This window comes from Anas acuta, chromosome 2 (assembly GCF_963932015.1).
Source record: "Anas acuta chromosome 2, bAnaAcu1.1, whole genome shotgun sequence".
Classification (NCBI taxonomy): domain Eukaryota; kingdom Metazoa; phylum Chordata; class Aves; order Anseriformes; family Anatidae; genus Anas; species Anas acuta.
The window spans coordinates 75,898,403-75,909,916 of NC_088980.1; the positions used below are offsets into that span (position 1 = coordinate 75,898,403).

The 11,514-nt window shown below is 39.3% G+C and overlaps 1 long non-coding RNA gene across 1 annotated transcript in view; it reads left to right on the top strand.

Moving 5' to 3' along the window:
* Positions 1 to 7,451, top strand: part of LOC137851748 (uncharacterized) — a 48,575-nt gene extending 41,124 nt beyond the window's left edge. Inside the window, exon 6 of the long non-coding RNA XR_011093427.1 lies at positions 6,819 to 7,451. This is a non-coding gene — a long non-coding RNA (uncharacterized lncRNA). The remainder of the gene's footprint in view (positions 1 to 6,818) is intronic.
* The last annotated feature ends 4,063 nt before the right edge of the window (positions 7,452 to 11,514 follow it).

The window sequence follows — 11,514 nt, forward strand, 5'->3', positions numbered from 1 at the left end:
CAAAAATTGTACCTGAATATTAATCAGAATTTTGATTCTGATGGTTTCCAGTTCAGGCATATTCACGAACACTTTCTTCACATTTTTACCTGCACAAACAGTTTTAATCTACTACTATTCAGAATATATCTGTACCTCAGTAAGAGAAAGGCTTTATGTAAGTGCCTGAAATGTCATTTGTAGTTTTCTGTTTATTATTTTTCTGCTTCAGTAAGCTGCAATCAGTCAAAGACCAGGAACAGTACTAGGTCATTTAATTTTGTTACTGTTGCATGAATGTAAGACTTTGTGTCCTTCGTGTCTTTTTTCTTCTTATGGCATGATGCAGTACTGATGATTAGTGTCCTGACTTGGGTTTATCATAAAGATCTGCATCTCATCTTGTGTCCCATGGTGTAGGGTAGCATGTGGAGGAAATGTTCTGAGGGCCCTTAGAATCAGGCATAAATTGATTGTGATTGCAGGCTGGGCACAGTTAATGATTCCCGTGTTCCATCTTCCATTCCACCCCCATTTTTGATCAACAGAGGGAAAACAAAAAGCAGATTTGACAACAAAGTACATGATATAACTGCTGAAAAAACAAAGCAAATGTCTGATGATGACCTGCAGACAGAAAGATGCTTGCTTAAGCTACTGGTTATGAGATTCACTATTATTCAGAGTCCTCATGCTTCAATGGGATAAAATGTATCCTTTATGAATGCTTACAAATACCGTAATAATGTTCAGAAATTAGAGTTTGTTGAAGAATGCTCAGTGCGACTGGATGTTGAAAAGCATTTGGTTAGCCATATAATTGTATTAGATTTACCAAGTAGCTTTTAACCATTATATTTAAGTTGAATAATTAAGTTCAAAGCTGAAGCTTCAATACAAATAAAACTTAGAATTAAGAGCACAGGATACTGAAATTGTGGTAAAACTGACTTTAGAAGAAAGGTATGGACAGTGATGAAATTTGACTTCAAAATTAAATCTCTTAACAAATCACAGAATCACAGAATCTCTAGGTTGGAAGAGACCTCAAGATCATCGAGTCCAACCTCTAACCTAACACTAGCAGTACCCACTAAACCATATCCCTAAGTTCTACATCTAAACGTCTTTTGAAGACTTCCAGGGATGGTGACTCCACCACCTCCCTGGGCAGCCTGTTCCAGTGCCTAACAACCCTTTCAGTAAAGAAATTCTTCCTAACATCTAACCTAAAACTCCCCTGGCGTAACTTTAGCCCATTCCCCCTCGTCCTGTCACCAGGCACATGGGAGAACAGGCCAACCCCCACCTCGCTACAGCCTCCTTTAATGTACTTATACAGAGCAATAAGGTCACCCCTGAGCCTCCTCTTCTCTAGGCTGAACAAGCCCAGCTCCTTCAGCCGCTCCTCATAGGACTTGCTCTCCAGGCCCCTCACCAGCTTCATCGCCCTTCTTTGGACCCGCTCAAGCACCTCGATGTCCTTCTTGTAGTGAGGGGCCCAAAACTGAACACAGTACTCGAGGTGCGGCCTCACCAGAGCCGAGTACAGGGGGACGATCACCTCCCTAGCCCTGCTGGTCACAGTGTTTCTGATACAAGCCAGGATGCCGTTGGCCTTCTTGGCCACCTGAGCACACTGCTGGCTCATATTCAGCCGACTGTCCACCATCACTCCCAGGTCCTTCTCTGCCTGGCAGCTCTCCAACCATTCCTCTCCCAGCCTGTAGCTCTGCTTGGGGTTATTGCGCCCCAGGTGCAGGACCCGGCACTTGGCCTTGTTGAACTTCATGCAGTTGGCCTCAGCCCATCGGTGCAGCCTATCCAGATCCTCCTGCAGAGCCTTCCTACCCTCAAGCAGATCGACACACGCACCTAACTTGGTGTCATCTGCAAACTTACTGAGGGTGCACTCAATGCCGTCATCCAGATCATTGATGAATATGTTAAAGAGGACCGGCCCCAGCACCAAGCCCTGGGGGACGCCACTAGTGACTGGCCTCCAACTGGACTTGGCTCCATTTACCACGACTCTTTGGGCCCAGCTATCCAGCCAGTTTCTAACCCAACGAAGCGTGTGCCAGTCCAAGCAAAGAGCAGCCAGTTTCTTGAGGAGAATGCTGTGGGAGACGGTGTCAAAAGCCTTGCTGAAGTCAAGGTAGACCACATCCACAGCCTTTCCCTCGTCCACCCAGCGCGTCACTTTGTCATAGAAGGAGATCAGGTTCGTCAAGCAGGACCTGCCTTCCATAAACCCATGCTGACTGGGCCTGATCGCCTGCTTGCCCTGCAAGTGCCGCATGATGACTCCCAAGAGGATCTGCTCCATGAGCTTCCCTGGTACTGAGGTCAAACTGACCGGCCTGTAGTTCCCTGGGTCTGCCCTCTGGCCCTTCTTGTAGATGGGCGTCACGTTTGCTAGCCGCCAGTTGACTGGGACCTCCCCCGATAGCCAGGACTGCTGATAAATGATGGATAGGGGCTTGGCCAGCTCCTCTGCCAGTTCTCTCAGTACCCTTGGGTGGATCCCATCCGGCCCCATCGATTTGTGCACATCCAAGTGCCGTAGCAGGTCACCAACCAGTTCTTCGTGGATGGTGAGGGCCACATCCTGCTCCCCGTCCCCTTCCACCAGTTCTGGGTACTGGGTATCCAGAGAGCAACCGGTTTTGCCGCTAAAGACTGAGGCAAAGAAGGCATTAAGCACCTCTGCCTTTTCCTCATCTCTTGTAACTAAGTTTCCCCCTGCATCCAGTAAAGGATGGAGATTCTCCCTAGTCCTCCTTTTTGTGTTGATGTATTTATAAAAGCGTTTTTTGTTATCTTTAACAGCAGTAGCCAGATTGAGCTCCAGATGAGCTTTGGCCTTTCTAATCTTGTCCCTGCACAGCCTCGCTACATCCTTATAGTCCTCCTTGGTGGCCTGCCCAATTTTCCAAAGATTATAAACCCTCTTTTTTCTCCTAAGCTCAAGCCACAATTCTCTGTTGAGCCAGGCTGGTCTTCTTCCCCGCTGGCTCATCTTTGGGCGCATGGGAATAGACCGCTCCTGTGCCATTAGGATTTGCCTCTTAAAGAGCGCCCAGCCTTTCTGGACCCCTCTGCCCTTCAGAACCTCCTCCCATGGGACTCCACCAACTAGTGTCCTGAGCAGCCCAAAGTCAGCCCTCCGAAAGTCCAATACAGTGGTATTACTGGTTCCCTTCCTGGCCCCGCCAAGAATAGTGAACTCCACCATTTCGTGGTCACTCTGCCCAAGACTGTTCCCGACAATCACATCCTCCACCAGTCCTTCTCTGTTTGTGAAGAGAAGGTCTAGCAGGGCACCACCCCTGGTAGGTTCACTAAGCAGCTGTGTCAGGAAGCTATCTTCCACGCTCTCCAGAAACCTCCTAGACTGCTTCCTCTGGGCTGTGTTGTGCTTCCAGGATATGTCAGGGAAGTTGAAGTCCCCCACGAGTACAAGCGCTGACAATTTCGCAACTTCTGTCAGCTGCCTGTAGAACTCCTCATCCGTCTCCTCATCCTGGTTCGGCGGTCTATAGCAGACCCCGACCAGGACACTAGCCTTGTTGTCCCTGCCGATCCTAACCCAAAGGGACTCGATCTTGTCATTCCTAGCCTCGAGTTCTACAACATTGAAAGACTCTCTAATATAGAGAGCCACACCGCCACCCCTTCTGTGCTGCCTGTCCCTTCTGAAGAGCCTATAGCCAGGCATCGCAGCACTCCAGTCATGAGACTGGTCCCACCATGTTTCCGTGATGGCAACCAAGTCGTAGCCTGCCCGCTGCACGACGGCTTCCAGCTCCTCCTGTTTGTTACCCATGCTGCGTGCATTTGTGTAGATGCACTTCAGCTGGGCCATTGCCTTATCCGCCGGCCTTGCCATTGCTCCCCCTGGCACAGCCCCAACAGTCCTTGCTTCAGCCCCATCCCCCTTCTTACCTAGTTTAAAGCCCTATCAATGAGCCCCGCCAGCTCCTGGCCCAGGATCCTTTTTCCCCTAAGGGATAGGGACCCGTCTACGGCCATCAGACCAGGTGCTGAGTAAACTGCCCCATGGTCGAAAAACCCAAGATTTCTGCGTAGGCACCAGCCCCGGAGCCACATGTTTAACAGGTGGGCTTTCCTTGTCCTCTCCGTACCCCTCCCTGTCAACGTAGGGATGGACGAAAATACTACCTGCACTCCTGCTCCGTCCACTAACTGTCCCAGCCCCCTAAAGTCTCTTTTGATAGCCTTCAGGCTTCTGTCATCAATGTCGTCACTGCCCGCCTGGACTATCAGGAGAGGATAATAATCAGAGGGGCGTACCAGGTTGGGGAGCTTCCTGGCAATGTCCTTGACCCTGGCCCCAGCGAGGCAGCAGACTTCCCTACGGGTAGGGTCAGGCCGACAAATAGGGCCCTCTGTCCCCCTAAGGATAGAGTCTCCCACGACAATCACCCTTCTTTCTTTCTTGGTGGAGGCAGTCCTGATGCGTGGAGTCGACCTCCTCGCCCTAGGCATCCTCCTGGGAACACTTTCTATCTCTTCCTCAGTTGCTGGTCTCTCAATCTCCAGGGCCTCAAATCTGTTTCGTAAGGGCACATGGGAAGGTGGGGCCGGAAGGGGAGGGCATCGCCTGCCATGTCGCGCAATACAACAAATACAACAAATGATTTAGGTACTCATTTTCTTTTTCTATTCCACAGTTTGCTATCTGGGAAATAGGGAAAATGTTTTTGTTCCATACCTAAAAAATATCAGAGTGAATCAAACAACATGGAAATTGCTTTAAAACAAATAAACATACAAAAAGACAGCTTCGTCCCCCCAAAACAAAAATTAAAACCCTAAGACAGATGGAATAAATCATAGAAAGAATAAACTGTAGTAGAAAATACCAAAAGAAAAATCCACAAAATCTATAGATTATTAATCTATTATTAAAAAAAAAAAAAAGATTATATCATTAATATGCTGTTATTATTTATGAAATAAAATTAAAGATATTACTGCCTACACAGTATTTACCAGTTAATGGAGTTCTCTGTCACTCTATGGTTAGATACCATATATAATATAGAGCAATCTAAAATAGTTTTATTTTTTACATAGTAGCCTTCATTTTATTAAAGAGGATAATGGTAGAGTAAAACCAATTAAACAGCAGTGATCTCTGTTGTCTTTGTATTGTCTCTGAAGTCAAACTAGTTCTGTTAAAATTATTTTTTTCAAGGTGATACAGATGCTTGTGTGTACATCTAGTTTTAGAATAGTTTCAGAATGTCTTTTGTTCTTAGTTTTCAGAACATATTTTGCTAAAAAGACGAATAAATGTCTGCATTTGCTGGCTTTATAATGTGTATGTAATAAATAGAGGGAAGAGCTTACTCAAAAACATACTATTGATGACGGCTGTTTAACAAAATCATTAATTTTGTTAAATGTTAACAGCAATTTTTTGCCAAATTAATGGTTTTAAACAAAACCCGTGAGAATTTAATATTCACAGGGACAATCAAAACTATGTATTGATTATGAAAATCATGTTTTCTGGATAATTATATGTTTCTAAAATCCTTTAAATCTTTAGATTCAAGATTGTATGAAATCTGAACCTACCAACTGTTCAATTTAATGGTGGAATGTCTCTTAAAGTAAATATGAAAATTCAATCAAACATGTGCTGGTATATATATTTTTTTCCTTTATTGTTAAAGCAAAACTGCTTAATTCATTAAAAACAACTACAAATAAAGTGCAATGTTAATGTCTTTATTCAGTTACACATCTGTCAGCAGTACTGGTCATAGTTTAATCAGAAACATCAGAAAAATTGTTGCCTCTTAGCAGAGTAGCCCAGAAAATTAGATTCTGCCATCAGAGTGGTTCCAAAGAATGTTTATCAATACGTTGATAGCCGCTTTATATATATAAATATATATATATTCTGTTTAATCAGAAACATCAGTAAAATTGTTTCCACTTAGCAGAGTAGCCCAGAAAATTAGATCCTGTATATATTTTTTAGTCATTTTTAATGTGTTACTTAACAGCAGAAGCAACAACAGAATAAGTCTTTTACCCGTGGTTTCAGAAGTGTAGCAGATTTTCTTTAATATTTTTACTGTTTTTTTTTTTTTTTCCTCTTCTTCTAGCTGATAATATTAATGATAATAAACCAAAACTTCATATTGTGATCAATCTCTGCAAATACAGACTGTGCCCTTCAACTACAAAACATAATTTAAGTTTTCACAATATCTGAGAATATTCCCATGGTGATTTACCAGTAATCCAACATTACATATATTCTACACCCTTATTCAGTGCACAAAAGAACTTGAGTCTGAAACCAAAGGCATTTTTTGACATAGCAATTCTAAACTTTCATTACCTTTTAAAGAGTAAATATTAAACTGTAAATAAAAATTGCATAACTTTACTAATTATGTAGTCAGGTGGGAATTTACTTCCCTTGTGTCATGCTTTGCAAATTGGTAATACACATTTAATATATTTTGTGTATGGCTTTTGTGACCTTTAGTTTTTCATACTGTCATAAAACGACTACCTTCAGAGAGCAATGTGGGATGTTTTACCAGAATCTCCCACAGGTATACACTGTGAACTACAAAATCTAGTTTAAGTCTTTGAAAAAGAAATGAAACATCCTGCCTGCTTGTGGCTTATTTCTTTCCCAGCCTTTCCTCCACAGATTCCTCCACCTTCCAGACAGATACAAGGAGCTTGCATCCTTTTACTCCCCTACCTCACTTCTCCTTATTATCTTTTTCTCTTTCTTCTTATTTGTTTATTTTTAACTTAAGAATATCTTTCCTCCCCTGCAGATACCTTTCCCAGAATGCATATACACTTGATTCTGGACAAGACAGAGAAGGTCAAGAAGAAAACAGTGTAATGTGGAAGTAAGCTTTCTCACAGAGCTCCGTCTCAGTGTAGGTTCTGCTGTGGCTTCCATAGAAACCACTTTCTCTTGAAGTAGTTAGTGTCTTCTTATTCTTGTCTAATGAAGAGTCCTCAACCTCATTTCGATACTTAACATTGTTAATAATCCCATCTTCCTAACTATCTCCATAGCAATTTTATTTATCACGCTGTTACTTTTCTACAAATCTAACACATTTTTGTCTTTCAAATTTTGGTAACTTTGTGTTGATAAAACTTCTGCCTATAAAATAAAAAGATTAGACTCACAATCTTCCATTTTCTATGCTTAACTGTCTTCCCCTGTTTCCTTGTCTACACTAAATAGGTTTCCAATATCATTTTACAATAATAAATTGTAAATTGTTTCTGTTACATGTTTTAATGAGAGGAATAGCAGGTTAAGGATTTAATTGCTGGTATTAGAATTACTATTAAGGCATCACTTCTTGAAAAAGATTGGCATCGTTGTGAATGAATACACAGATAATGTAAAATAACTATATAAAAGGCACTTTTTTTTTAACAAATTGAAAGTAAAACTATGGTTTTAGCATAGCTGTACTTAAATGACGGTTGCAAACCAAGATGTGCTTTCTGTTTTTTGACTAGATACATCGATTTGCTGTGAAAGGATATAATTATTGGTAATACTGCTCTTTAGAATGAGCTGAATCTGGCAGTAACATTTATGATAGCATTGAATTAGTATTTTCAGTGGCCGAGTGAATAACTCTTGGCTGTGGTACAAAATCACTAGGGAGGCTGGGGGAATTATTGCTGAACCAATAAAGACTAACAAAATTATTAGTGCATCCTTACATCTACAAGCTTTTCCCAATATACAGGGAGTCACTATCCTTTTCACCGGGGAATAAAATTCAATTTCCTCTTACAGTAAAACTAGTCTAAAGCTATACTGCATAAAGACTTGGAGGGTTTTGTCCTCATGATGCATGTGCAGAAGGACGTTGCTCTTTTTCTAGAAATTAGTACAGAAAGATTTCACAGAAAAACAGAACCTAGGTTCAGCCTTTTCTCAAGAAAGATAGACTGTACTTTCTATTCACCTTCTTCCTCCTCCCTCTTCTCCCCTGAAGAATAAACAATTAACTGTAGCTGAATTTTAACAAAATGTTTACTATAATTTAGTGAAGATTCAGAGCATGCCTATGGTTGACATATGTATATTTGCATTTCAATATCCTTTGACATTGTTTCTAAATTATTAGCTATTCTGTGAGCATAACTGATTAATTAGAAGTAATCTTAATGGCAAGGCTTAGCATATTTTAATACAGATAAATGAAATAGAAAGTATGATTAATAAGGAGAACTGAGAAGTATCATGTTTCAGTCCATGTTTCATGGACACAATTTACCTTTGAAATAAGGGTAAAAATAGACATTCCTTTCAGATCTCCAAAGCTGACAGAAACAAACCAAGTATTCTGATATATCATTATTGAACTAAAAAAAAATCTTTTCAATGAAGGATGCTGAAACCTGCAATACAGATGAATACAGGATAAACTGCAAAATATTTTAACATAAATTTCCCACAAAATAAGTTATCATAAATGAGGTACTGTGAAAAGTTAAGCTCTCTGCATCAAAGCTATCCATGAATATTTAGTTGTGAAAGTCTTCTTGTGAAAATATGCTGTCTTATGGTGGAAAATTTGAGTGTCTTGTAGGCTATGAGTTTGAATATCCCATTCACTCCAGTCTTCCACTGGTTATTAATTCTAAAATCTTGTCTTGAACTGACCCCAGAATCACAGAATTAGGCAACAGTATTGAACTAGCAATCTGAAAATAGGTAACCAAACTGTAAATTGGCCAAATATATTCTGTTTATGTTGCATATGTTGCATGGTACTATCTAGTGGCCTCTTTGGCTTGTATCCTCACGTTCACACAAGCTGATTCAGGCAGACAGGAGAGTCCTACAAGCAAGTACGTCCCTTTCCACTGAGATAGGGAGCTGGCATCAAGGAAAATTATACCCTGCCAAATGTCTCTGAGTAGGCACAGTGGGTTCTTCAGGGTATTTCTGAGGTTGCTTTGTTATCTAAATATTTGTTCAACTGTGAAGTGGTAGTGGGGTACAATACCAGAGGTTCCAGTATGGATTCTGGTAGGAAAAGTGTGGGGAAAAAATGAGACAATAAAAAGAAAAAATGGAGAAGGGCAGAGAAATTGATAGACTTGACATGAAACTCAGTTAAAACAGCAGCTCATTGAAATAACCTAAATACATTCAATCCAGTTTGAAGGTGGGATTTCAGGCTTTGATTATGTTTTTCTGTATGGCAGTTTCACTGATGTGTTTGACAAAGGCAAGTTTGCAAGCATGCAGTGCACAGTTCAACACCTGTTTTTCTTTAGTTAACCATGTCTACAGAAATTGTACTGTTATTCAGTGATGTTCTGTGACAAATTACTCTAGAGTTTTCATCACAACCATTTAAGTAATATTAAAAATCTTATATTACTAAGGATTAAGTTTAGAAATACATAATACAGTTGAACGAATTTTGTTGCTTCTTTGAAGAGCATTTTCAGGGCCGGGTTAAAAAAGCATAGCATTAAAATTTCCATTATTTTCTTTGTTATGCTTAAGGATGTAGTAAGAAGCAGACAACAACAACAACAACAACAAACCACAAATATTTATCTATAGTTTTTTTTGTTTTTTTTCTTTTTTTGTCCTGTTCTTCATTAAAATAAACTTTTGAAGAAATGTGTGTTTTTAATAAAATTTACTAATCCTCTTTATACAGAATGTTTTTAACTTGTTATGATATGATTTAGTAATCAAACAGAAGATTTATATTCTGCAAGAATTTTTACTTCCAAAAGTAATGGGGATAATTTAAAAAAACATATGCAGTAGGTCAGGCGTAATTTTTATAATTGAGTTTAATTTTATATTCTGCCATATCAGTTTTAGTGACCTTTTTTTTCTAGGTAGAATAAATTTGATGAAAATTAAGATAGTCAATGTTGTTTAATTGGTAAATTTCTTGAAGCTACTAAGTACTCAAAGTGAAACATGAAGTAGGCTTCAAAATCAAGGATTTTTTTTTATTATTATTATTTTTTCCCTGAAATATTTTGGTTTCAGTACAAGATAATAGCAATAAAATTGTGCATGAGATCAGCTTCATGGTCTCTTGGGACTTATATACTGAAATGATAACCTGCATTTTTCCCCCAGTTTTCAAGGTGCAAAGGTCAATATTGAAGAACTAACCCATATTCCTAAACACACCTTTTAGGTTTAGCTTTATGTTTAGCAGGCTGTGATTCAGGGCACACAAAGAGACCTGACTCTCTTTCTTCCTGTGCAGAAACCAACCCCTGCTTGCTGTGAAGGTTGGCAGTTCTGCCTGAGGGTGCTATTTTGGTAGCCTTCTGAGTGGCAAAGGATGTGGGACAGAAAAGATAGAAGCCAGTCAGAGAACCAGTCAGAGAACCCTACTGCTAGCTGGTATTTCCTACAGAAAAGTATTCTTCCCACTTTTCTTTTTCTTATTTTTTTTTTTTAATAAGCATTTTTCTATTCTGTGTTTATCCCACTATGATAATGGTGGTATATCAAACATACTTCGGAATTGTATTATATAATAAATGGGAAATAATAAAGAAAAGTTCCACATGGGAAGGCTAATATTTATATATGAATATAGCATACAAAATGCTTATATGCTACTGAGATTTAAATTTCCATATCTGACATATTGGTGATTTATTTTTCTTTGATTACATCCTGAGAAGCAACACAAGAAATGTATGCTGTTAACAGATGATGCATTGAATGTCATGTTTAATAATTTTCAAATACAACCAAAATATTTAATGTTTTTATTTTCTAGTTTCTTCTGTATAATGCTGAAATTAAGACTGGAGAAACACCTTTGTATATATATAAATATATATATATTACATTATATATATATATATATATATATATTCCTAAGAAATGGGAACATATAAATGACACACTGTGGGCTGATTTAAGCATTTTTCTGTATTAGCATAAACATTTCTTTTTGAAAACACATGCATAAAAAGCACAGCAGGATTGTAAATTTGGCATTACCATGCCCCGAAGGGCTTATGCAGTGTTAGGAAATGAGAACTTCCAAAAAATTAGGATTTTGCCATATAAAGACAACTTGATAGAGGTATTTTGCAAATATACAAAGGTTTGCCAGTGGAGAAGCTCTGCAGGACTAGGTTCTGCATCTCAATACTGTCTCAAAAGAAAGGGGATATATGTACAACAATGTAATATTGCAGATGCTGCTACTGTAAAAGAGGACTATTGTTTTAGTAATTACCCCTTCATTCTCCTTCCATCCCTTATGCTTTAACATAATGCTTCTCTACTATATCAGTGTTTGTTCTTCACTTAGTTAATCTAAATTGTATCAATTAAACAAGCTTCTACATTTGTCCTAGGGAGATAATTCTCCTGTCTAAAAGATATCAGTGCTTGTATATCGATCTCCTCATAGTCAGTCTATACGTCCCTATTTCTAATTTTAAATGGAAAAACCTGTGGTTTTGAATGTATGTTGTAGGCTATAC